This window comes from Theropithecus gelada, chromosome 12 (assembly GCF_003255815.1).
Source record: "Theropithecus gelada isolate Dixy chromosome 12, Tgel_1.0, whole genome shotgun sequence".
In the NCBI taxonomy this organism is placed as follows: Eukaryota; Metazoa; Chordata; class Mammalia; order Primates; family Cercopithecidae; genus Theropithecus; species Theropithecus gelada.
In genome coordinates this window covers 26,960,636-26,984,590 of record NC_037680.1, presented here as the reverse complement: position 1 = coordinate 26,984,590, position 23,955 = coordinate 26,960,636, and the positions used below count along the sequence as shown (strand labels likewise).

Here is a 23,955-nt window from a genome sequence, read left to right as displayed (position 1 = left end):
AAATCAGACAGTCCAGAAACATATCCACATGTGTACAGTCACCTGTTTTATGACAAAAGTGCCATTGCAATGTAGTGAAGAAATGTTGGTATGTTCTATAAATAGTTGAATAAACTGGACATTCTTATAGATAAAAATGAGACTTGTCCCCTACCTCACATCATGCATAAAAATCATATTCTATTTCTGATATATCATAGACCTCCATGAGAAATATTTAGCAACAAACCTTCTAGAAGATAACACAGGCAAATATATTCATGAGCCTAGGGTTGGTGAAGATTTCTTAAAGATAACCAAAACAAAACACAAAACCACCTAAGCATAAAAAACAATGAAAGCTTGAATTTTAATAAAATGAAAAACTTCTGTGATCAAAGACACTGTTTAAAGAGAGTACATAAAGAATTCCTCAGACTAATTTTTTAAAACAGGCAAAATTCTTGAACCAGCAATTCACAAAAGAAGATGGGCAAATATCTCATAAACATATAAAAAAGTAATATCATCAGTAAGGAGTGAAAATGCTCGCTGAAACCACAATGAGATATTAATGCACATCCACCAGAATAGCTGAAAATTTTATTTTAATGACCACTCAATTGTTGGCAAGAAGGTAGATCAATTGAAATTCTCATATGTTGCTCGCAAAAACATAAATTGATACATGCATTTTTGAAAGCTGCTTCACTTTCTACTAACGTCTACTATAGTTGATTAACTTATGACCCAGCAAATACAATTTTAGTTCTATGTCCAAGATAAGTGGGTACATATGTGCATGACAAGTACAAAAGTGTCCATAAAGGTTTATCTACAATAGCAAAATTCTAAAAACAACCATAAACAGTAGAATGAATAAATACAATGATACTTATATAACAGTTTTCTATATGTGATTATAAAACAACTTTATTTAGATATAATTTACGACTCATAAAATTCACCTTTGTAGTGTTCAGTTCAGTGGTTTTTAGTTTGTTCAGAGTTGTGGAGTTATGCCTATTATCTAATTTTATAACATTTTCATTACCACGAAAAGAAGCACTGTGCTCATTAGCAGTCACTCCTAACTTTCCCTACATCCCTTAGCAACCATTAATTTATGTTCTGTCTCTGCGGATTTGTCTATTCTAGACATTTCATATACAAAGAATCATATAATACGTAGTATTTTTTCACTGGCTACTTTTATGTAGCATAATGCTTTCACAGTTCATCCAGGAAGTAGCATATATCAGTAATTGATGTTTTTAGTGCTGAAGAATATTCCACTGTATGTGTAGTATAAATATTATTTGTTTATTCATCAGATGATGGATATTTGGGTTGTTTCCACTTTTTGGCTACTAGGAATAATGCTATATGAACATATATGTTCAAGTTTTTGTGTAAGTATTTATTTTCATTTCTCTTGGGTATGAACCTAACAGTAGAATTGCTGAGTCATTTGGTAACTATGGTTAACATTTTGAGGAACTGCCAAGCTATTTTCCATAGGGGCTGCACCATTTTACAATCCTATCAGCAGCATATGAGGGTTCCAATTTATCCACCTCCTTAACAACACTTGTTATTTTCTATCTTTTTGTTTTTTTTTTAGCCATCCTAGTTGGTGTGGAGTGATAGATCATTGTGGCTTTGATTTGCATTTCCCTAATGATTAATGATTAATGATGTCGAGCATCTTTTCTTGAACTTATTGGCCATTTGAATATCTTCTTTGGAAAATGTCTTTTCAAATAATTTCCCTATTTTTAAATCGGGTTATTTGTCTTTCTATTATTGAGTTATAAGAGTTGTAATAAGCCAGGCACGGTGGCTCATGCCTGTAATCCTAGCACTTTGGGAAGCTGAGGTGGGCAGATCATGAGGTCAGGAGACAGACCATCCTGGGTAACATGGTAAAACCCCATCTCTACTAAAAATACAAAAAATTAGCCGGGCATGGTGGTGGGCACCTGTAATCCCAGCTGCTTGGGAGGCTGAGGCAGGAGAATGGCGTGAATCCCAGAGTCAGAGCTTGCAGTGAACCGAGATCTTGCCACTGCACTCCAGCCTGGGCGACAGAGCCAGACTCTGTCTTAAAAAAAAAAAAAAAAAAAAGAGTTGTAATCCCATATATATATGATTTAAAAATATTTTCTCACATTCTGTAGGCTGTCACTTTCAGTTTCTTCGTGGAGTTCCTTTGAAGTACTTAGGGTTTTAAATTTTTTTTTTTTTTGAGACAGAGTCTTGCTCTGTCACTGAGGCTGGAGTGCATTGGCACAATCTTGGCTCACTGTTCAAATGATCCTGCCTGCCAAGTTTGAGTGATTCTCCTGCCTCAGGACCTCAGGTATGTGGGATCACAGGTGTGTGCCACCACTCCCAGCTAATTTTTTGTATTTTTAGTAGAGACAGCGTTCACCATGTTGGCCAGGCTGGTCTCAAACTCCTGACCTCAAGTGATCTGCCTGCCTCGGCCTCCCAAAGTGCTGGGATTACAGGCATGAGCCACTGTGCATGGCTAGGGTTTTAATTTTGATAAAATTCATTTCATCAATTTTTTTCTAACTCAGTGTTTTCTACTAAGAGTTTTATAATTTTACATTTACATTTAGGTCTCTGTTGCATTTTGAATTAATTGTTCTGTATGGTATGAGTTGGGGGCCCAACTTCATACTTTTGCATATGGGTATCTAGTGGTCTCAAAACTGCTGAAAAGACTGAGCTTTCCTTATTGAGTTGTCTTGGCAACCTTGTTAAAATCAATTGAAGATGGTGTAACGGTTTATTTCTGGATTCCCAATAACTCAATGCCGATACCACACTATTTTTGTCATTGTAGCTTTGTAATAAGTTTTCAAATCAGGAAGTGTTAGCCTCCAAGTAGGTTCCTGTTTTTTAAGATCATTGTGGCAATTTGGAGTCCTTTGCATTTTCTTGTGAGTTTTGTTGTTGTTGTTATTGTTTTTGAGACAGAGTCTTGCTCTGTCGTCCAGGCTGGAGTGCAGTGGTGTGATCTTGGCTAACTGCAGCCTCTGCCTCCTGGGTTCAAGCTATTCTCCTGCCTCAGCCTCCCGAGTAGCTGGAATTAGAGGTGTGCACCACCACACCTGGCTAATTTTTGTGTTTTTAGTAGAGGCAGGATTTCACCAAATTGGCCAGGCTGGTCTTAAACTCCTGACCTCAGGTGATCCACCTGCCTTGGCCTCCCAAAGTGCTGTTACAGACATGAGCCATCACACCCGGCCTCCTTGTGAGTTTTGAGATAAAGTTATTAATTTCTGCAGAAAAGCTAGCTGGGGTTTGGATAAAAACTATGTTCAATCTGTGAATCAATTTGGTAATATTGCTATTTTAACAATTTTTTTTGAGACACAGTCTCACTCCGTCGCCCAGGCTGGAGTGCAGTGGTACCATCTCAGCTCACTGCAACCTCCGCCTCCTGGGTTCAAGTGATTCTTGTGCCTCAGTCTCCCTAGTAGCTGGGATTACAGGGGTGCGCCACCGTACCTGGCTAATTTTTGTATTCCTAGTAGAGATGGGGTTTCACCATGTTGTTCAGGCTGTTCTCAATCTCCTGACCTCAGGTGATCCGCCTGCCTTGGCCTCCCAAAGTGCTGGGATTACAGGCATGAGCCACCGTGTCCAATCCCTTTCATTTCTTTAAACAATGTTTTGTAGTTTTAGCACTGCACTTCTTTTGTTAAATTTATTTCTAACTATTTATTCCTTTTATGCTATTGTAAATAGAATTGTCTTTCTGAATTCATTTTTAGAAATTTCATTGCTAGTGTATAAAGATACAATTGACTTTATTTATTAATCTTGTATCATGTAATCTTTCTAAATGTATGTATTAGTGCACTTTCACATGCCTTAGGATATTCTATATAAATAATAAGATCATGCCATTGGCAACTATGAATAGTTTTACTTCTTCCTTAGCAAAGTGAATGTCTTTTATTCTTTTCTTCTCTAATTGCTGTGGCTAGAACTTTCAATACAATGTTGAACAGAAGTGGCAAGAGAAGGTATCTTTGTCTCATTCCTGACCTTAGTGGGGAGGCATTTAGTCTTTCACCTTTATGAATGGTGGTAACTGTACATTTTGTAGATACTCTAAATCAGGTTTAGGAAATCTATGCCTAGCCATTTGAGTGTTTTTTAACAGAGGAGTGTTGTATCTTATCAAATGCTTTTTTTTGGTATCTATTAAGATGATAATGTGATTTTTATTCTTTATTCTATTAATAGGATGTAACACATTGATTGATTTTTGAATGTTAAGCAAACTTTGCATTCCTGAGTTAAATCTTATTTTGTCATGGCATATAATCATTTTTATATGTAACTAGACTTGCTTTCCTAGTATTTTGTTGAGAACATTTTGCATCTATATTTTTAAGGAATATTGCCCTGTGGTTTTCTTTTCTTGTGATGACTGGTTTGGTATCAGGTTAATACTGGCCTCACAGAACGACTTGAGAAGATTTCCTTTTTTCTTTTTTCTAACTTTTTAAGAGCTTGTAGAGATTGGTATTTTTTTTCTAAACATTTGGTAATTTTTACCAGTGAAGTCACATGGGCCTCAACTTTTCTTTTTGCAAATGATTAATTAAAGCTCTTTACTTTTTATAGGTCTATTCAGATTTTCTATTTCTCTTTAAGTTAGTTTTAATAATTCGTCTATCAATTTGTCCATTTCATCTTGTTTATTTAATTTGTTGCCATACAGTGTTTATAATGTATTTTTATAATCTTTTATATTTCTGTAAGATTGTAGTAATGGTCCATTTTTCCTTTATGATTTTTGTAATTTGAACCTTCTGTTTGCAGTGTTTTTTGGCACGGGGCAGAGAGGGTCAGTATAGCTAAAAGATTACCAATTGTGTTGATATTTTCAAAGAACCAACTTTTGGTTTTGTTTTTTCTCGATTTTTCTGTTATCTATTTTATTTGTTCCCTCAGCTAATATTTCTTAATTTCTTTCTGCTTGTTTCAGATTTAACTTGCTGCTCTTTTTCTAGTTTCTTAACATGGAAGTTTAGATTACTAATTTGAGGTCTTTCTTATTTTTAAATATAGATAATTATACATTTCTCTCTGAGTACTGTTTTTACTTCATGACTTACATTTTTGGTATATTTCCTCAATTGTTGCTATTAATTTTAAATGTCATTGTATTATGGTTGGAGAACATAATTTGTATGATTTCGGTCTTTTAAAATGTATTGAGGCTTGTTTTATGGCCTAACACACAGTCTGTCTTGGAAAATTATTCTATGTTCCATTGAGAAAAATGTGAATTTTGCTATTATTAGAGAGTGTTCTACAGAAGCCTGTTAGGTCTGGTTGGCTTACATTGTTCCAGTCTTCCATTTTCTTGTTAGTCTTCTCTTGTTTTGTTCTATCCATTATTTAAAGTGAAATATTGACATTTCCAACTATTATTTTTGAACTGCCTATTTCTTTATTCAATTCTATAACCTTTTACTTCATGTCTTTGGAGCTACGCTGGTAGGTGCATATATGTTTATAATTGTTTAGCCATCTTGATGAATTGGCCCAATTATTGTTATAAAATGCTCTTTTTGTCTCTAATAGCCATTTTTTTAAATCTTCACTTCTATTTTTCTGATATTAATATAGCCAATCACAGTCTCTTTTGAGTACTAAGTGTCTTTAGTTACAACAACCCCAGAGATTTTTACTGTTATTTTAATTTCAATCTCTTTGTTCTTTGAATCTAAAGTATATCTTTTAAAGACTTTAGATTCAATAGTGAGGTTAGATTTTAAAAAATCTATTTTGCCAGTCTTTGTATTTTGATTCAAGTGCTTACTCCATCCACATTTAATGTAGTTACTGATAAGGTAGAATTTACAACTGCCATTTTGCTATTTGTGTTCTATATTTCTTATGTGTTTTGTTTCTCAGTCACTGCCTGCTTTTGTATTACTTTCTAGTGTAACATTTTAATTCCTTTATTGTTTCTTCTATTATTTTGAATTAATTTTGTAGTGGTTGCCGTGGAGATTGCAATTGATGTGTTAAAATGATCTGCGTTAGATTAATACTATGTTAATTTTAAGAATGTACCAAAACTTTGCTCCACTGTACCTCCTTCCCTCCCCATTCTTTTGTGCTATTTGCTATCATACCAATTATACTTTTATACATCAAAACCCATCAAAAGAGTTCTATGATTATTTTATACAGATATCTATATTTATACAGATATCTTTTAAATCATTCAGGAGAAGAAAAGTGTTATAAACAAAATTACATTTCTATTCTTTGTTTTTTGGCAGTTTGACTATGATTTATCTAGAGATACATCTCTTCATGTTTATTACATTTGGGTTTGTTGAGCTTCCTAGATCTATAGATTAAAGTTTTTCTTCAAATGTGGGAAGTATTTGGCCATTGTTTCTTCAAATAATTTTTCTTTCTTTCTCTTTCCCGATTTTCATTAGGTGCGTTTTGGTACTCTTGAGTGTGTTCCACAGGCTCTGTTCATTTTTCTTAATAAAAAATTCTATTTCTCAGAACTGACAATTTTAATTGTCCTTTCTTTAATTTTGCTGATTCTTCCTCTGCCCGCTCAAATCTGGTCTTGAATTCCTTTGGTAAATTTTTCATTTTAGTTATTTCATTTAGTTATTATAAATTTTTCAGTTTAGTTATTACAAATTTTATCTTTGGTTCTTTTTTTTTTTTAAAGTAACTTCTATATATCTTTCATATTCTCTATTTGATAAGACACCTTTCTTATGCTTTCCTTAGTTCATTAACCAGATTTCCTTTGATTTTTTGAAAATATTTCTAGTGGCCGATTTAAATGCTTTGCTTAGAAAGCTCAATATCTGGGATACTTCAGGGGCAGTTTCTATTAATTACTTTTTCCCTGCTGTGTATGGGACCTACTTTCCTGTGTCTTTGCATATCTTATATGTTTTTATTTTTGAAAACTGGACTATTGGTATAATATAATGTGGTAACTTCAGAAATCAGAATTTCTCCCTCCAGCATTTAATCTTGTTACTGCTTATTGTTGTTCTTTTTTGTTTGGTGACTTTCCTGGACTAATTCTGTAAAATTTGTATTTTCTGTTGCATGTAGCCACTGAAGTCTCTGCTTGGTTAGCTTAGTGGTCAGCTAATGATTGGAGGAAGATTTTCTTAAGTGCCTTGAAATAATAAATCTCCCAGATTTTGCCCAGAGGCTCTATGTGTGTTTGTGTTGGAACATGCCTTCAGTGTTCAGGTGTCTTATAAACCTTCCTCAACCTTCACTTCCTACTTGCACAGAGCCTCAAATTGTGCAAGAGATAAAAGAATAGAGCTTTGCCAGGACTTTCTGGGGCATGCATGTGGCCTTCTACATTTCAAGGAATGTGTTGGAGTTTTTTAAAATCCACTATGCATATCTCCTTTTCCAGATTTTCCATTGAAAGTTTTTTGGCAAACCTCTTATTTGGCTAAAATTCCTAGGCAGCTATAATGTCAAACAATTGTCACTGAATGTTTCTGAAAATTGTCTTCTGGATAGAGCTCTCCTTGCTGAGTGAACTCTTGAGTCAGGTAAAAATGACAAGTTTTGTGAAAAGAGCTTTTCCAGGGAGCTGCCAGACAGATCGAATACTGACAACTCACTGAGGAGTATTTGGAACTCCAAACCCTTCTTCCCACTTCAGTGACTGCTAGGGTGGTTTTTACAAAACGTGATGCAAGTCTGCTGATTTTCAAAGCTACCCTGGATTTGGGTGGGAAGAGGACTATGGTAAAATGTCAAGTTAAAATGCCACAAAACTCACTGTTTTTACCAAAATCCAGTTGTGATTTTAATTAATGCTACTCAGATTGGTGTAAATTTTTTGTTTCTTTCCAGACTTTTGAAAAAGTTAATTGTGACCATTTTTACTAGTGTTCTTTTTGCTTTTATAGAGGTAGACATTTTCGGAGGTCTTTACTCTGTCATTCCACAAGTGCTTCTATTTTGGTGTTTTCTTAAATTGAAACAGCCTATAGTAATAAAAGAATGAACAACTGCTTCATGCAACAGCATAGATGAATCTCATAGAAACATGTTGAGCCAAGGAAGCCAGGCACAAAAGAGTGCACACTGTGTGATTTTATTTATGTGAACTTCTAAGATAGTTAAAATGAAAATCAGAACAGTAGTTATCTTTGAGAAGGAGGTATTAACATAAGTTAACATTCTAGGATGTTGGTGATGTTCTATATTTTGACCTGAATGGTGGATGCACAGGTATATTCATTTATTAAAATTATTTGAGAATACACTTTGTGAACTTTGTTATATGAATGTATATTCTTGTAAAAACAACTTTAAAAACAAATAAAAGTAAATGATTAACCTTGAGGCCCTTCTTTAATTCTTGGATTAATTCCCTTGCATAGTTTTGTGCAACAAGAGAAAGGCTTTGTACTCATAGTACAGAGATTCACACATGTGTCACTGAGAAATAGGAATGATTTGTTTCTAACAGTATTACTACTACTAACAAAAACTTACATGCCTACAATGCTTTATAGTTTTTAAACTTTTCACATATATTATCTTATCATTTGTACAACTCTTGAAGTTGGATTTCAAATGTAATAATTTCCAAATGTGGAGATTCAGATGTAGACAGTCATAAGATTTGCGAGGAAAGAGTCAGGATTGTCTTACTCTAGGATTATTATGCTTTTCTTTTTTTTTCTTTTTTTTTTTTTTTTTCACAAATAGCACTTTTTATTTGACACTAACTGAAGTCTGAACTTTAAACAGATTCTTGGACTGGTGGTTCATATCCATCAGCTCGTTCAACTTTAGCACCTGTCTCGTCCCCAGTGGCTTTTCCAGAACTACTGCCTTCACCATGAAGCTCCATGAGCTTTCCCAATTCAAACTTGGGCTTCTTCAGCATTTTTACTTTTCTAACGAAGACATCATGGAGAGGATAAATAGATTGGCAAGCCTTTTCTATGTCTTTTCCAATGCTGTCTGGAATCAATTTATTGACCACTTCTTACAAGTCATTTGTCTGCACCTCTCGGGTCATGATTTCCATCATCTTCTTCCGGATTTGGCGGACCTGTTGGTGCTGAGCATAAGAGGTCTTCCGTATCTGATTGTTGCTTTTTTTAGTAAAACCAACACAGAACAGATGAAGCAAGTAACCATCGGTAGTCTTGACATCAACATGAGCTTCAATCATTGTCTGCCACTTTTTGACCATGGAACACATTTTGTCATGGGTAAGATCCATGCCATGGAAGTTAGTCAGTCAGTTTTTGCCCTGAACATCTTCAGTAATCAGCTTGAATTTTCTAAATGCAACTTCATCATTCTGCAAATCAGCAAGACTCACTTCAAACACACGACCGTTGAGACCATCAGATGCAATTTTGGTTCCTTGGGTCCTGGTGATGAGCGTCTTTCCAATATTTCTTATATTGAACATAGCAGGTGCTTTCACATCATACCAATCTTTCTTAGAAAATGGATCAACCACTTTCTTCTTAGCTCCCTTTTTGCCGCCTTTCGAAAGGCGCTTGTTCTTGCCAACCGCCATGGTGCTGATCAGAGAACCGAAAGGCTCTAGGATTATTATGCTTTTCTACAACACTTACTGCCATGTCAGTTTTTTAAGAATATTATTAGTCACCAACTTATCAAAATTTGATAGGTATCCAAGGTTTCAGAATCTCTGTTAGGTCATTCATAAAGAACAATATTAATTCTTGATTCTACAGATAATCTTAGGATTTTAGGGATAGAAAGAATTTTGAACTTCCTTTTAATGCTTTCTGTGAGACAGAAGGGTATTTGCCATCCAAATTAAACATACATATATTTTTCCTTATGAGACAGCGTTATACTCTGTTACCAGGCTGGAGTGCAAGCAGTGTGATCATAGCTTACTGCAGCCTCAGATTCCTGGGCTCAAGCAATCCTCCTGCCTCCACCTTTTGAGATGCTAGGACTACAGGTGCGTGCCACTGCCCAGTTTGTTTGTTTGTTTGTTTGTTTGTTTGGTAGAAATGGAGTCTTGCTATGTTTCCCAGGCTGGTCTCAAACTTCTGGCCTCAAGCAATGCTCCCACCTCAGCATCCTCAAGTGTTATGATTACAGGTGTAAGCCACCGTGCCTAATCCCAACTTAAGCATGTCTTTTGATGAGATTTCTTAATGCTTATTCACTACAATCTTACATACTTTTTATGATAAGGAAGTCATTCCATGATAATAATAAGTAGTTTTGCAACTTGCTCTTTCCCTGCCTTATATTCAAATGTAGAATGATTGATCACAATTCTATGATTCCTTTCTAGATATTTGAAGATTATTAGATTCTATTCTTAACTTAGTGATCTTTTCTCTACTTCATTTAAGCTTTCCTCCTGTCATTTAGTAAACCTTGACACATTGGCTGAATTTCTCCTTTTCAGAAGAGATCTTTGCCTTGTCATTTCATCTACATTACAAGGATTTCTCCTGAAGAACAGTACCCTGATTAAGACCTGGTCAGTGGTCAATGTAGAGGTTTCTGTTTGTTTGTTTATTTCTGATACATCATGACACTAGATAATATTCTGCTTTCTTACATAAATTTATGACATCTATTTCTTTTAAGTGATTTAATCTGCTTTTGCCCCTATTAAAGGTAATCAGATTTGTGAAGATGACTTAGAATTTAATCATGTTTTCTTAAGTAATGGGCATTCCAACTTTGCATCTTTGGCTAGTTTCAAAGGGATATTCTCAAGATAAATTCTGAAATCACAAATGGGAATAACAAAGCAGGACCCACAAAGCTACTGAGTATTTGTGGATAGATACTAGAAAGCCTTATTTTGTTTTTCAGGCAAATGAAGAATAGCACATAAGTGAGAAATTGCTATTTATAAAGAGAATAAGGGAATTGAGAAATTTATTTATACTTTTGCAAGTAGGTTCTAAATACTTGATGAAACACCACTCTAAAATCCCAAACAAAAAGCAACTTCACCTAGGTTTTATCTGACCTTCATCTTAAGCAAAAGCTTACCTTTCAACCATTTAAAGATTCAAGCCAGGAGGGATCTCTTTTCCAAATACCTCTCTACAGACTGATAGTTCTTTTCCTCTCCGGAGCATGCCTTTTCCATTATATTCACCAAAGTATAGTACACACAATCTGAACAATTCCACAACTATATTACTATCCTCTTGGGCAATCTCAGGGACAAACTATAGCTAGATGAGGTAAGTTACTGCTGTATGTTGCTTCATTAGCTCAGTACAGCCTGAAAGCCATAAACCACCTCTCTTAAGCAATCTCAATTCTCCCCTTGAATCCTAACTCGTGACATCACTTTCCTTTCTAGTTTACTCTACTTCCATTCTCAAGCCAAGGGCAAATAAACCTTTCTTTAAAAAACTGTATCTTATAGATGCAGGGTCCTTTTCTGCCTGGATTAAGTTCAGATTAAAACAGCAATCCTTGTAGCCATTTGAGTGTCCAGCCTATCCAGAGCCATTGGGATTGAAACCACAGATATCTCATGATCAGCCTTCTTTCCTTTATTTTGGAAATGTAAAAATATCCGGAGATCTCCTGAGCTCCACCTTTAGTTACCAGCCCCTTCTGAGCACGTTCTTCTTTTTTTTTTTTTTTTTTCCCTCGTGTTCTTGACTGTCTGAATTCAGAGTTTCTTTAAACCCTTATTTCCTCACAGCAACCCTGTGTAACCCCTCACCATGTTCTCTCCTCCCTGTCTCTAGACATACAGAATCAACATCAACAACTTGCCCGAGTGGCCCCCATTTTCTAGCATTCAGGGATCACTATCACTTTGCTATTATCTCTGTACTTTCCCCTTTATATTCTCAAATACAATAAAATGACAGCACATTTTACCTCAGTTATATTTTAATCCCTGTCTCTGGATTTAAATCCAATTTGGGCGAATGAGGCAAAGGGTAATTCAGAGGATATCTGATAAGATGCACCACAGCAAAAGAGAATGAGAATGTACTTTAATGCTTACCGATTTTAATATTTTGTTATGAATTTTTAAACATACACAAAAGTTGAGGGAGAGTATATTAAACCTTCAGGGATTTACCACCTAGCTACTACAATTATTATAATATGCCATGTTTTTATTTTTATTTTTGTTTTCGAGACAGAGTCTCATTCTGTTGCCCAGGCTGGAGGGCAGTGGCACCATCTCGGCTCACTGCAACCTCTGTCTTCCAGGTTCAAGTGATTCTCCTGCTTCAGCCTCCTGAGCAGCTGGGATTACAGGTGCATGCCACCATGCCCAGCTAATTTTTGTGTTTTTTGCAGAGATGGGGTTTCACCATGTTGGCCAGGCTGGTCTTGAACTCCTGACCCACTTTGGCCTCCCAAATTGCTGGGATTACAGGCGTGAGACTCCAAGCCTGGCTTGCTTATGTTTATTTTTTAAACAAACATTTTTGGTCACCACATTGTATTAAAATGGTTTTCCCCCAATATCAATCTGCCCTTTATTCTATATACAGTCCTGAAACCAAACTGAAACACAAGGGGAAAAAACAGTGGTGAGGCAGAGGGGAGATAAAGAAAAATGGATTGCATGTAAGTCTTTTAATTCCAGCAGTGGCTCTTTCATATTATTGTTACCACATACGCCAAGTTGCAATGCAAAGTATGATAACTTCCCCTTTGAAACAATGGCTAAAGGGAATTCTAGATTATTGGCGTTTACTTTTCTTTAATCAAACTAGTGTTGTCATAGTTACCCTATGCTGCATTCTTCTGTGAAACCCGTGGACAGAAGATTGGATCAGTTTCAATCTAGGCAGGTTGAGGTCTAAGGATTTCTACTTATGGTGAAGTATTAGCAGCTGCAGCAGCTGTGAGAAGAGGGAAGAAGGTTTCAAAGAACTAAAATAGTACAGTCTGGTTTACCTCACTTCTAGGTAGTTGAACAATTTGGCAAATTTGCAGCTGAACAGTAGTCAGTTACAGCCATGCTTCTAGAGGAAATGAATCAAATGATAGTGCAAAGCTGTGATGAGTATAGTTGTTTTCATATTTCATTGATTTCCTGATGAAAGAATTCAAAACATATTGTTATAGGGAGCTGAACTGGGTGGCTTGTTAATTAATACCTTAGAGGAGAGAAAAGTGACCTTGATTAAGTTGGTAAAATGTTAGTCTGAAACCAGAGTGTGAAATCAGAGGCGACACATACAAGGTGAGCCTAAGCACAAAGAAACACATAAATTCAGTTTGAGAAACAATCCTTTCCACTACACTTTTCATTTGACAAGTTTGTACTAAAACAATGTTTCCACCTTGATGAGAAAACTTTAAAGTTCTTTAGACAAACTGAAATCATTTCCCACGTCAATGGCAAAATCAACAAAGATAGACGAAAATCCAGCTTTCAAAATAACATTAAAAAGATTACGGCCGGGCGCGGTGGCTCACGCCTGTAATTTCAGTACTTTGAGAGGCCGAGGCAGGTGGATCACCTGAGGTTAGGAGTTCGAGACCAGTCTGGCCAACATGGCGAAACCTCATCTATACTAAAACTGCAAAAATTAGCCAGGTGTGGTTGTGGGTGCCTGTAATGTCAGCTACTTGGGAGGCTCAGACAGAAGAATCACTTGAACCTGGGAGGCGGGGGTTGCAGTGAGCTAAAATCGTGCCACTGCACTCCAGACCGGGTGACAGAGCAAGACTCCTTTTCAAACAAAACACCACCACTAACGTTACCAGGAAGGCGAGGAGTGGGTTTTTAAAAAAAACGTTTAAGAATAGTTGAAGAGGGCACGGCGCGATGGCTCAGGCCTGTAATCCTGGCACTTTGGGAGGCCGAGGCAGGCGGATCACAAGGTCAGGAGATTGAGACCATCCTGGCTAACACGGTGAAACCCCGTCTCTACTAAAAATACAAAAAAAAATTAGCCAGGCGTGGTGGCGGCCGCCTGTAGTCTCAGCTACTCGGGAGGCTGAGGCAGGAGAATGGCGTAAACCTGGGAGGCGGAGCTTGCAGTGAGCCGAGATCGCGCCACTGCACTCCAGCCTGGGCGACAGAGCGAGACTCCGTCACAAAATAAATAAATAAATAAATGAATAATAGTTGAAGAGGCTAGGCGCAGTGGCTCATGCCTGTAATCCTAGGACTTTGGGAGGCCGAGGCGAGTGGATCTCGAGGTCGAGAGATCGAGGAACATGGGCGGCAGATGTTGCAGTGAGCAGAGATCGCACCACTGCACTCCAGTCTCGCGACAGAGAGAGTCTCTGTCCCACCACCCCCTGCCCCCGTAAAAAAAGAATAGTTGAAAAAGAGAAACTTTAAGAAGACATTGTATTTGGTCATAACTCCCTTTCTTTTAGGTAAAGCCACAAAAATAAATAAAAATGTATGTTACTTACTTCTCTTTCCAAAGTGTGGCATTAGTGGTGTACTTTTTAGAAGGAGTCCTCTGTCAATGAAGAAGGTAGTTTTAATTGACTTCCCACTCTCCCTAACAGCAAATGGTTTGGCTTGTGACTAAGTCTGTGATGGAACAGCTCCTCTTGGCTAAAACAGTCTACTCAAACCCCTTCTTTAAAATGTCATATATTCAAATAGTTCAAACTTAAAAAAAAAAGTTAAAAGGCACAGTGAAAAGTGTTGCTCTTACTCTGTATACTATTTGCACAACTCTCTTACACACACAACCATGATCACTGTTATTATTTTCTTAAATGTTCTTGCAGAGTTTCTTTACACATACACCAGAAAATATGAATATACAGTCTTATTCCTTCACTTTTTACAAAAAGTAGCATAAAGTATACACTATTTTATACACCGCTTTTAATTTTACATTTAACATTACATCTTGAGGCTCAATACTAGGGAGCTTCCTCATTCTTTTTTTAAAAAATACCACTGTGTAGTACTCCACTCTGTAAATGTACAATAACTTTTTAACCATTCTCCTACTGATGGGCACTTGAGTTATTTCAAATTGTTTCAAACATTTAAAACATGTTTTAAATTTCAAACAATACTGGCATGGATACAGTCACACATTAGTCATTTCACGTGTGGGCAAGTATATCTGTAAGTATAAATTCCTTAGAATTACAATCCAGCATCAATGGGTATATACAATTTTGGTTTTAATAAATATTGCAAAATTTCCTTCCATCAGAGTTGTCTAATTTCAGCTGTCCCTAATGTATGAGAGGGTCTGTTTTCCTACGATCAAGCTCTTACACCATTACCAATCTGAAAAAAATGGTATTCCAGTGTAGTTTCAGCGTGTATTTATCTTATTTTAAGTGAACTTGATCATCTATGTATGTTTACATCTATTTATGTTTACAAGTCATTTGCATTCTCTTCTATGACTTGAATATACATATTTTTGCTGATTTTCTTATTATATGGTTGGGCTATATTAGTTTCTAGTAGCTCTTTATGAGTTAGAGAGATTAGTATTTGTCTATGATTTGAGTTTCTCAATTTATCGTTTATCTTTTGACTTTGTTCATAGCTTTTTTTTAAATTTACTATTGTATTTTATGAATTCTGAATTTTAAGTCACAAATATAACTCCCTTCTCCACTGCAATGTTAAAAAGAAATTCTGTGCTTTCTTCTAATATTTATATGCTCTCTGTATTTTATGTATAGATCTTTGATTCATTTGAAATTTATACTGGTTTTACTGGAATATGCCTCCTCTCAGCATCCATTAAAATCCTTCCTGTCAGATATTATAATTGTATATCTAGAAAATTCAAGAGACTTGACAGAAAAACTCTTTAGCAAAGTACTGGGGCACAAAATTAATATGCAGAAATCAAACAACAAATAGTATGAATATACAATGGAAGAAAGTACCCATCTAAATAGGAAAAAAGACATCTCTTCCCTCAGATAGTCTATTATCATTTTTTAAAATGTTCATCTTTTCCTTACCGATCTGAAATGCTGTCTCCATCGTATATTGAATTGAAGTATGCTTTTGGAATTATTTCTGGACTTTCTATAACGTTCTGTTGGTCAATTTGTGTACTGATGAATCAACACCACACTGTTTTAAGTATTTAGGTTTTTATAATATGTTTTAATATCAGATAGTGCTAATTCCCTCTCTGCTTCTTTTTCTCAGAGTTTTCCTGATTTATTTTGGTAAATTATTTTTCTTTATAAACTCTATGATGTTTGCCTAGTTTCACAAAAACCCACTGTCAATATTTTTCTTATGGGGCTCATGTTGAAATGATAAATTAGCTGATAAAGAATTGGTATTTTTTGGATGTTAACTCCACTGAAGAGGTACATCTTCCCTTTGTTCAAAATTTCTTGTATTTCTCTCAAAAGTCCCTTACACTTTTGTGTATTTTATTTTGTTTTTCTATGTAAGTGGGTCCTTTCTTCCATTACATATTCATACTATTTATTGTTTGAGTTCTGTATATTAATTTTGTGCCTTAATACTTTGCTAAATGGTTTTTTAGTCAAGTCTATTGAGTTTTCTAGGTGTATAATTGTAATACCTGCAGGAAGAATCCTGATGAATGCCACGAGGGAGAAGAAATTGTGCTTTGCAAAGTTTAATGAATGGAGGTTTCTTCTGACAAATCCCAGAAATGGCAAATATGGTTATATTATGGATTCTTTGGTACCCTAGACTAGACCACGTGATGACAGGTGTTCAAAAGGTATAGAGTTATTTTAGGAGGGATACACCTGAATGAGGATTGTATTAAAACAGGAATACTGCATTATTATCTTAACATCAGCCGTCATTCTTGCCATCACATCTCATATATATATATGTGTATATATATATATGTGTGTGTGTATATATATATATCTCCCTCTCTTTATTTAAAAAAATTAACAAATACAAAACTACCTATTTGTTACTACTCTGTTATTACCAAAAGTTTAAAAAATATCTCTGGGCTGTCTATGTACGGCTTATTGGAGTTTAACTTTAGTACAGTATGGTAAAAAAAATTCAGCCAGGCACGGTGGCACATGCCTGTAATTCCAGCACTTTGGGAGGCTGAGGTGGGTAGATCACCTGAGGTCAGGAGTTCAAGACCAGCCTGGCCAACATGGCAAAACCTCGTTGCTACTAAAAAATATGAAAAATTAGCGGCTGGGAGCAGTGGCTCACACCTGTAATCCCTGCACTTTGGGAGGCTGAGGCAAGTGGATCACAAGGTCAGGAGGTCGAGACCATCCTGGCTAACATGGTGAAACCCGTCTCTACTAAAAAAATACAAAAAAAAAAAAAAAAAAATAGCCAGGCGTGGTGGTGGGCACCTGTAGTCCCAGCTACTCGGGAGGCTGAGGTGGGAGAATGGCGTGAACCCGGGAGGCAGAGCTTGCAGTGAGCCAGGATAGCATCACTGCACTCCAGTCTGGGTGACAGAGTGAGACTCCGTCTCAAAAAAAAAAAAAAGAAAAAAAAAAAGAAATTCAGTTGTAGGCAATCAACTATCCATCAATCTTGCAGTACGATTGTGTTTAACTAGTTTGAATGAGTTGCTTTGTGCTTGTGATGGGCACAGCAAATCCTCCTTGCCAAAAGTTTCTAAACCTGCCTCACCTAACAGTGATCTCCTTTGTTGATCTTCAGGGCATGGTGTCTCATCTGTTTAGTTTGGCCTTTTATTTGACTTTTATTGACTTTGTGGCCAAGCCTGTTTTCTTTGTTTGATATGTTAGCTCAAATATGTAGGTGAACTCAACTTAATTATGGGCATGTAATTTTTAAAAATGGCACATACTGGATTTGATGAGATAATCTAATTTTTCCTAGTAAGTAGAGAAATAAATGTTTGACTTAAATAATATCTTACTATCTTTTGAAGAAGTTGTCCAACTGTCTTTTGCTATGAGACACAGGCTTCTGTTTGCTGAATTTCTGCCAGTTTTTTTTTTTCTATATATACAGTTCTCTACCTTAAATTAGATGGGGACAATGTGTCTTCTTTAAGTGCTTCCTAGAATATTACTACCTTTAAATGCTAGCTTCTGAAAAGCTGCAGCTGTCACCCAAGTCTTAGTACTGAGCTAGACATTGTAATGTGAAATTTAGTATGTTGAAGAATATTTTCATTTGCAGTACATCTCAAGCCATGTTTCTAATTGTTAGAGAAAACATAAGCATGGATATTGGACAGTTGTGTTATATAAAATATGTACAATAGAGAAATGAATGTGTGAATATGTAGATTTATACTATTGGTACTAAAATTCTGACTTTGCTCTAGTAAATTCAAATTTATTGCCTTGTTTCAGCTATGGTTTTAATATTTTGTCTGTCTTCTACAAAATTCTCTAAAGAAAGCCAAGGTATAAAATGCTTTTAAAATCCCAGATTTTTATATACATTTTAGTTTTCTCCTAGACACTACTTCTGAAATAAAACCAGTGAAACTTCAGATCAGATAACATAAAGAATTGAAATCTTAAGGCACTTATTATTGTCTTTATTGTCTGAGAGATACTGGCAATTGTGAGGCTTCTGTTGGCTCCAAATAGAAATTACTTCTATAAATGTTCCTGTAGAATGTCTGTTTATGGGCTAGAGACCTTAGGGGAAGTTAGAAAGGGTGTTGTCTTATTTTATGGGCCTTCTTGTTTGCCAACATACTTGAAGTTTCAATATTCAAAAGTCATTCATATAATCTCTTCTTTTATTGATGTGGTTTAAAAAAATTTCAGGTACCTACTTGCAAATGTTTCCCAAGAACATTTCCTTATATCTAGGGTGTGCCATTACATTTGCCCTCTTTCTTTTTCCTTTTTTGGATTATTTTTAAAACATAGTTGTTTTCAAAGGTAATGCATCTTTCAAAGTAAAGAAGACTTCCAGAAGAACAGAGGTAGAGCCAGGCTCAGGTTTCTTCACATGGTCAGCATCAGGGCAAAGGAGTGCCCTTTCTACTGTTTTATAATTGACTAAGAGAGGAGAACTCTTTCATAAAGAGGGCCCTACTTGTATTCCTGGAAGTCTTTGATTATGTCTTTCTTCTGGTGCAAACTGATATCAAATCACTAAGTAAGAACTTAAAACCATCCTCTACCTTTTGAGTAGTGGGAATGTGGGGTAGCAGGTGTGCCACAGGAATAGGGCTAAGATTTTTAAAAATATATTTTAGCAGTTTTTAATAAAAATTGTGTATAAGATTATTTCCTTCTTCCTTCCTTCCTTTCTTCCTTCCTTCCTCTCTCCTTCCTTCCTTTCTTTCTTTCTTTCTTTCTTTCTTTCTTTCTTTCTTTCTTTCTTTCTTTCTTTCTTTCTTTCTTTTCTTTCTTTCTTGACAGGGTTCATTTTGTTGCTCAGGCTAGACTGCAGTGACATGATCATGGCTCACTGCAACCTGGAACTCCTGGGCCCAAAGTGCTGTAATTACAAGCGTGAGCCTCTGCACCTGGCCTCTTGCATCTTCTGAATTGTTTCTTCCTCGAATTTGTCCTTTCCCTTTTGTACTTAGTGAGATTTGCCTTTTGGTTCAAGGATATTTTTGCACTCTTTGTCCAGTTTTAGCTTAGTGGCAACCATCCTGCTGGGGTGAATTCCCGCAGGAACAGTTGTGCCATTAGCCTTCTCCCGATGCATCTGTTCAATGTAGATCATATATTTCTTCCTCTAAACCCGGACTATTTTGCCAATTTCCTGGCCTTTGTAGTGTCCTTGGACAACCTGTACATTATCATCGTTTTGCATGAACATGGACAGAACGTTCCGTTTCTGTCTTAGCTCTTTGGAAAGTGGGGAAGACATAATCTTGTGAATGTGGGAAGGTGCATTGAAATGACTTTTCCAGTTCTTGCTCTCGTCACATGTCACAAAGGCACTGGCTTTTGTTTTGGCCTACTACTGCTTCTGTGATGGCCACACAAGAGAAGAGAAGATAGGGTTTTCAGAGTATTTTCTCTAGCCAGAATCTCTTGATCTGCTTGACTGTACAGCTGTTCCATTCCAATCTGCACTCAGTCTCTTGCCCGGCCTACTGAGTTTTTTTTTCCTTTTTAAAATTTGTGTTTCTAATTTTCACACACTTGGAATCCTAGTTAGGCATTTAGCTGTACTCTTTTACACAAAGATTTGATGACATCTGTTTGTTTGTTTTTTGTTTTGTTTTTTGAGACTGAGTCTCGCTCTGTCACCCAGGCTGGAGTGCAGTGGCACAATCTCAGCTCACTGCAACCTCTGCCTCCTGGGTTCAAAGGATTCTCCTGCCTCAGTCTCCTGAGTAGCTGGGATTACAGGCATGCACAACCACGTGAGGCTAATTTTTGTATTTTTAGTGAGATGGGGGTTTCACCATGTTGGCCAGACTGGTCTCGAACTCCTGACCTCAAGTGATCCACCCGCCTCAGCCTCCTGAAGTGCTGGGATTACAGGCATGAGTCACCGCATACAGCCCCACCCCATCTTTTTTTATTGCTGTTGTTATCGCGTTTTTTTGTTTGTTTGTTTGTTTTCAAAGAGGCGTGTTAAAAGAATGGACTCTGGAGTCAGATAAGTCAGACTTTGAGCATATTACACATGTGCTGACTTTTTCCACTTCTAAAATTAGTTATGTAACATCTCGTTGGTAAGTGTTTATAATAAGACCAATCACACAGGACCTGCTATGAAAATTCCATACTTGTAAAGTGCTACCTAGAGCCTGACACGTGGTTGGCACTCTATAGGTATGAGTTTCTTTTAAATTTATTTGGGATTTTGCATGCCTATTTATTTTTGTGAAAAGGTTTATGTTTAAAAAATTAAAAAAAAATACTTTCATTCATACATCAAATATTGTTGTGCTCTTCTTTATGCCAGGTACAGGTTTAAGAGCTGAAAATATGTAGTAAATAAAACTTAGAATAGGCCAGGTACAGTGGCTTATGCCTGTAATCCCAGCACTTTGGAAGGTGGAGGCAGGAGAATCACTTGAATCCAGGAGTTCAAGACTAGGCTGGGGAGTACAGTAAGACCCCATCTGCACACACACACAAAATTATTTAAAAATTAGCCAGGTGTGGTGACTCATGTCTGTGGTCCCAGCTACTCAGGAGACTGAGGCAGGAGAATCACTTGAGCTCGGGAGGTTAAGGTGCAGTGAGCCATGGTCAAGCCACTGTACTCCAGCCTGGGTGAAAGAGGGAGACCCTGTCTTGAAACAAACAAACAAACAAACAAACCCAAAAAACAAAACGAAAAAACCGATACTATTTAACAAATATTACTTTTATACAAGAATTTATGTTCTTCTGGGGAAGACAAACAATGAACAATATAAACGTGAAATATATAATATATCAAATGATGATCACCATTGTAGGAGAACAAGTTGTGCCAGGAGCACGTAACATTTGAGCAGAGACTTGAAGGAGAGGAGGGAGTGAACCATTTGAATACTTGGTGGAAGAGACAATGGCAAGTACTTTATCCTGAAGCAAAGAGGCAGGTGTGTCTGGGTAGAGTGGGAGATGCAACCAGAAAGATAGCAGAGGCCATATCATGTGGCACCTTGGAGGCGGTGTGAGGACTTTGGGTGTTACTCTGAATGGAGGGGATTGAGCAGAGGAATGATAATAACTGACTATGGTTTAACCAGAAAGCAGTCTGACTCCTCTGTTGAGAAGATACTGCTAGAAGGACCAGAACAGAGGCAGGGAAGATCAATGAGGAGGTTACTGTAGTGATCCATACAAGTGGTGGTGGTGGCTTGAATCAGAGTTGTGGGTAGCAAAGGAAGCAGTCAGAAGGGGTTGTAATCTGGATATATTTTGCATATAGGGGCTGAAGGATTTTTGTAGGGTGTGAGAAAAAAGAGACAAATAAAATTCTGGATGACTCTAAAGATTTTAGCTTAAGAAACTGGAGTCATTGGTAAATGAAAGATTAAGACTGGGACATTAACATGTTTGGAAATGAGAATGAGGGACAGATCAGAAGTGTGGACTTAGATATGTTAAGTTTGAGATTAAAATGCTTATTAGACTAAGAAGAGAAAATGTTCATTAGGGTTTTAAGCCACGTAAGTAGACTGTGGATACCAGAAGATGGGTATACGTAGCCAAGAGACCCACTAGCACAAGGATTAGAATGAAGAAAAGCTGGAGATGAGGAGGAACTACCTGACTTGCAAATGTATTGCTCATAATGAAATGTAATTTGGGGAATGTATTTTGAGGAAATCTATCTATATTCACCTCACTTCGCAATTCAAACTTTTAGAGAGTGAGACGTTTGCTTCGTTGAAATAACAAATATTGCATATCTATTGGTTAAGAAGCTTAGAACTCCAGAAAACGTCAGAAAACTTCAGGAAATTTCTATGGAAAGTAGACCAAAAAATTATCTCCATATCGAAGAGACTAAAGTCTCTAAAAAAAAAAAAAAAACCAAGCCTTGAACAACGATTAGTAAATTTAAAAATGGCTTACAAATACATCTAAAGCAGAAAAGTGGGGTAATGAACAACATTGAGAGGTGATGGCCAGTGTTTTCAGTGAGCAGAACCACATAAGTCATTTAGAAATGGCTTACGTTGGCCAGGCTGGTCTCAAGCTCCTGACCTCAAGTGATCTGCCCACCTTGGCCTCCCGAAGTGCTAGGATTATAGGCTTGAGCTACCGTGTCCAGCCCTCCAGCTCTTATATAAGAAGGAAATCAATGACTATTTATTTGAGCCATTGTTGTTTTCACCTTCACTACAGAGGCCAGACTTGAATCCCATGGCCCTTCTAATAGAGGCCAGAGTGCTAAAGTACAGTAGCAATTGTTCTCTATTATCTGTTGATAGAGAAGATACATAATGACAATGAGATATTATAAATGCAAGAAGGTTTTAAGTAAATTTTTATTTAATTAATCGCAGCTACATACACTTGAAAAATAATAGTACTTACACAGATGAGATGTATTGCTTGTTCACTCTACTGATGTTGTGTGAACTAGCATGTGGATTTAAGAACTCTTTGCCAACCTCCTTCTCTAATCTACTTTTTGAAGTCCATGGATTCAGGCCTTAGAGTTAAAAATGAGGTTAAGCAGTATGGGAGCCAGCTCTGAAAGTCTTATGCAAATAAAACTTGACATGCCAGTTCAACCATGAAGCTGTTGACTTTAACTAGGTAAGTGAGCAGAGCAAAGGCCCAGAGAGTCCAGTATCTGTAGTGGACATTGTGGTCATTTCCCCAACATCACTTTGCTACTTTTCTGCTGCATAACAGCCATTCCACTTGGGTGAGTGTACTGGGTTGAATAGTTCCTCCCCTTAAATTCATATTCACTCAGAACCTGTGAATGTGACCTTGTTTGGAAAGAGGGTCTTTGAAGATGTGATCAAGTCAAGAGGAAGTCATGCTGAATTACAGTGGGCCCTAACTGAATCACAAGAAGAGGGAAATTTAGACAGAGACACAGAAGAAAGGCACCATGTAAAGACAGAGGCAGAGATGGGAATTGTTATGCATCAAGCCAAGGAACACCAAGGATTGCCGTCAACAACTGGAAGCTAGAAGAGATGAGGAGGGATTCTTCCCTGAGCCTTCATGGGGAGCATGGCCCAGCCAACACCTAGATTTTGGACTTCTAGGGCTATACAATAATGAGAGTAAATTTCTATTGTTTTGAGCTACTCAGTGTGTGGTACTTTGTTATGGTAGCCCTATGGAACCAATATAGTGTGATTGGTCCTGCCCTCAGCTGAAGGCTTGTATGACTGTCAAGATGTCTAACAACCAGTACATGATCCACCCAAGCAGAAGAGGGGTCTGCTACATTGCTGTAACAGGGTCCAAATGAATGCTTGCTTTGCAGGTATTAACTTTTTAACTGCTGGATAGTAGAGAAGTCAGGGGCATTCCAGGCTGGGATGCTGGTACAGGGAACACTTTAGTGGAGAGAGGGGGGAACTTAGAATACTGGCTACTTATCCTCTGGTACAGAAGCAT

General features: G+C 36.9%; 2 pseudogenes across 1 annotated transcript; both read right to left on the bottom strand.

Moving 5' to 3' along the window:
* Positions 1-8,719: 8,719 nt before the first annotated feature.
* LOC112636162 lies at positions 8,720-9,592 on the bottom strand (annotated as a pseudogene). Its single transcript, XR_003122139.1, has one exon. The product of XR_003122139.1 is annotated as a 40S ribosomal protein S3a pseudogene (transcript).
* Positions 9,593-19,408: 9,816 nt separating this feature from the next.
* Positions 19,409-23,955, bottom strand: part of LOC112636486 — a 146,972-nt pseudogene continuing 142,425 nt past the window's right edge.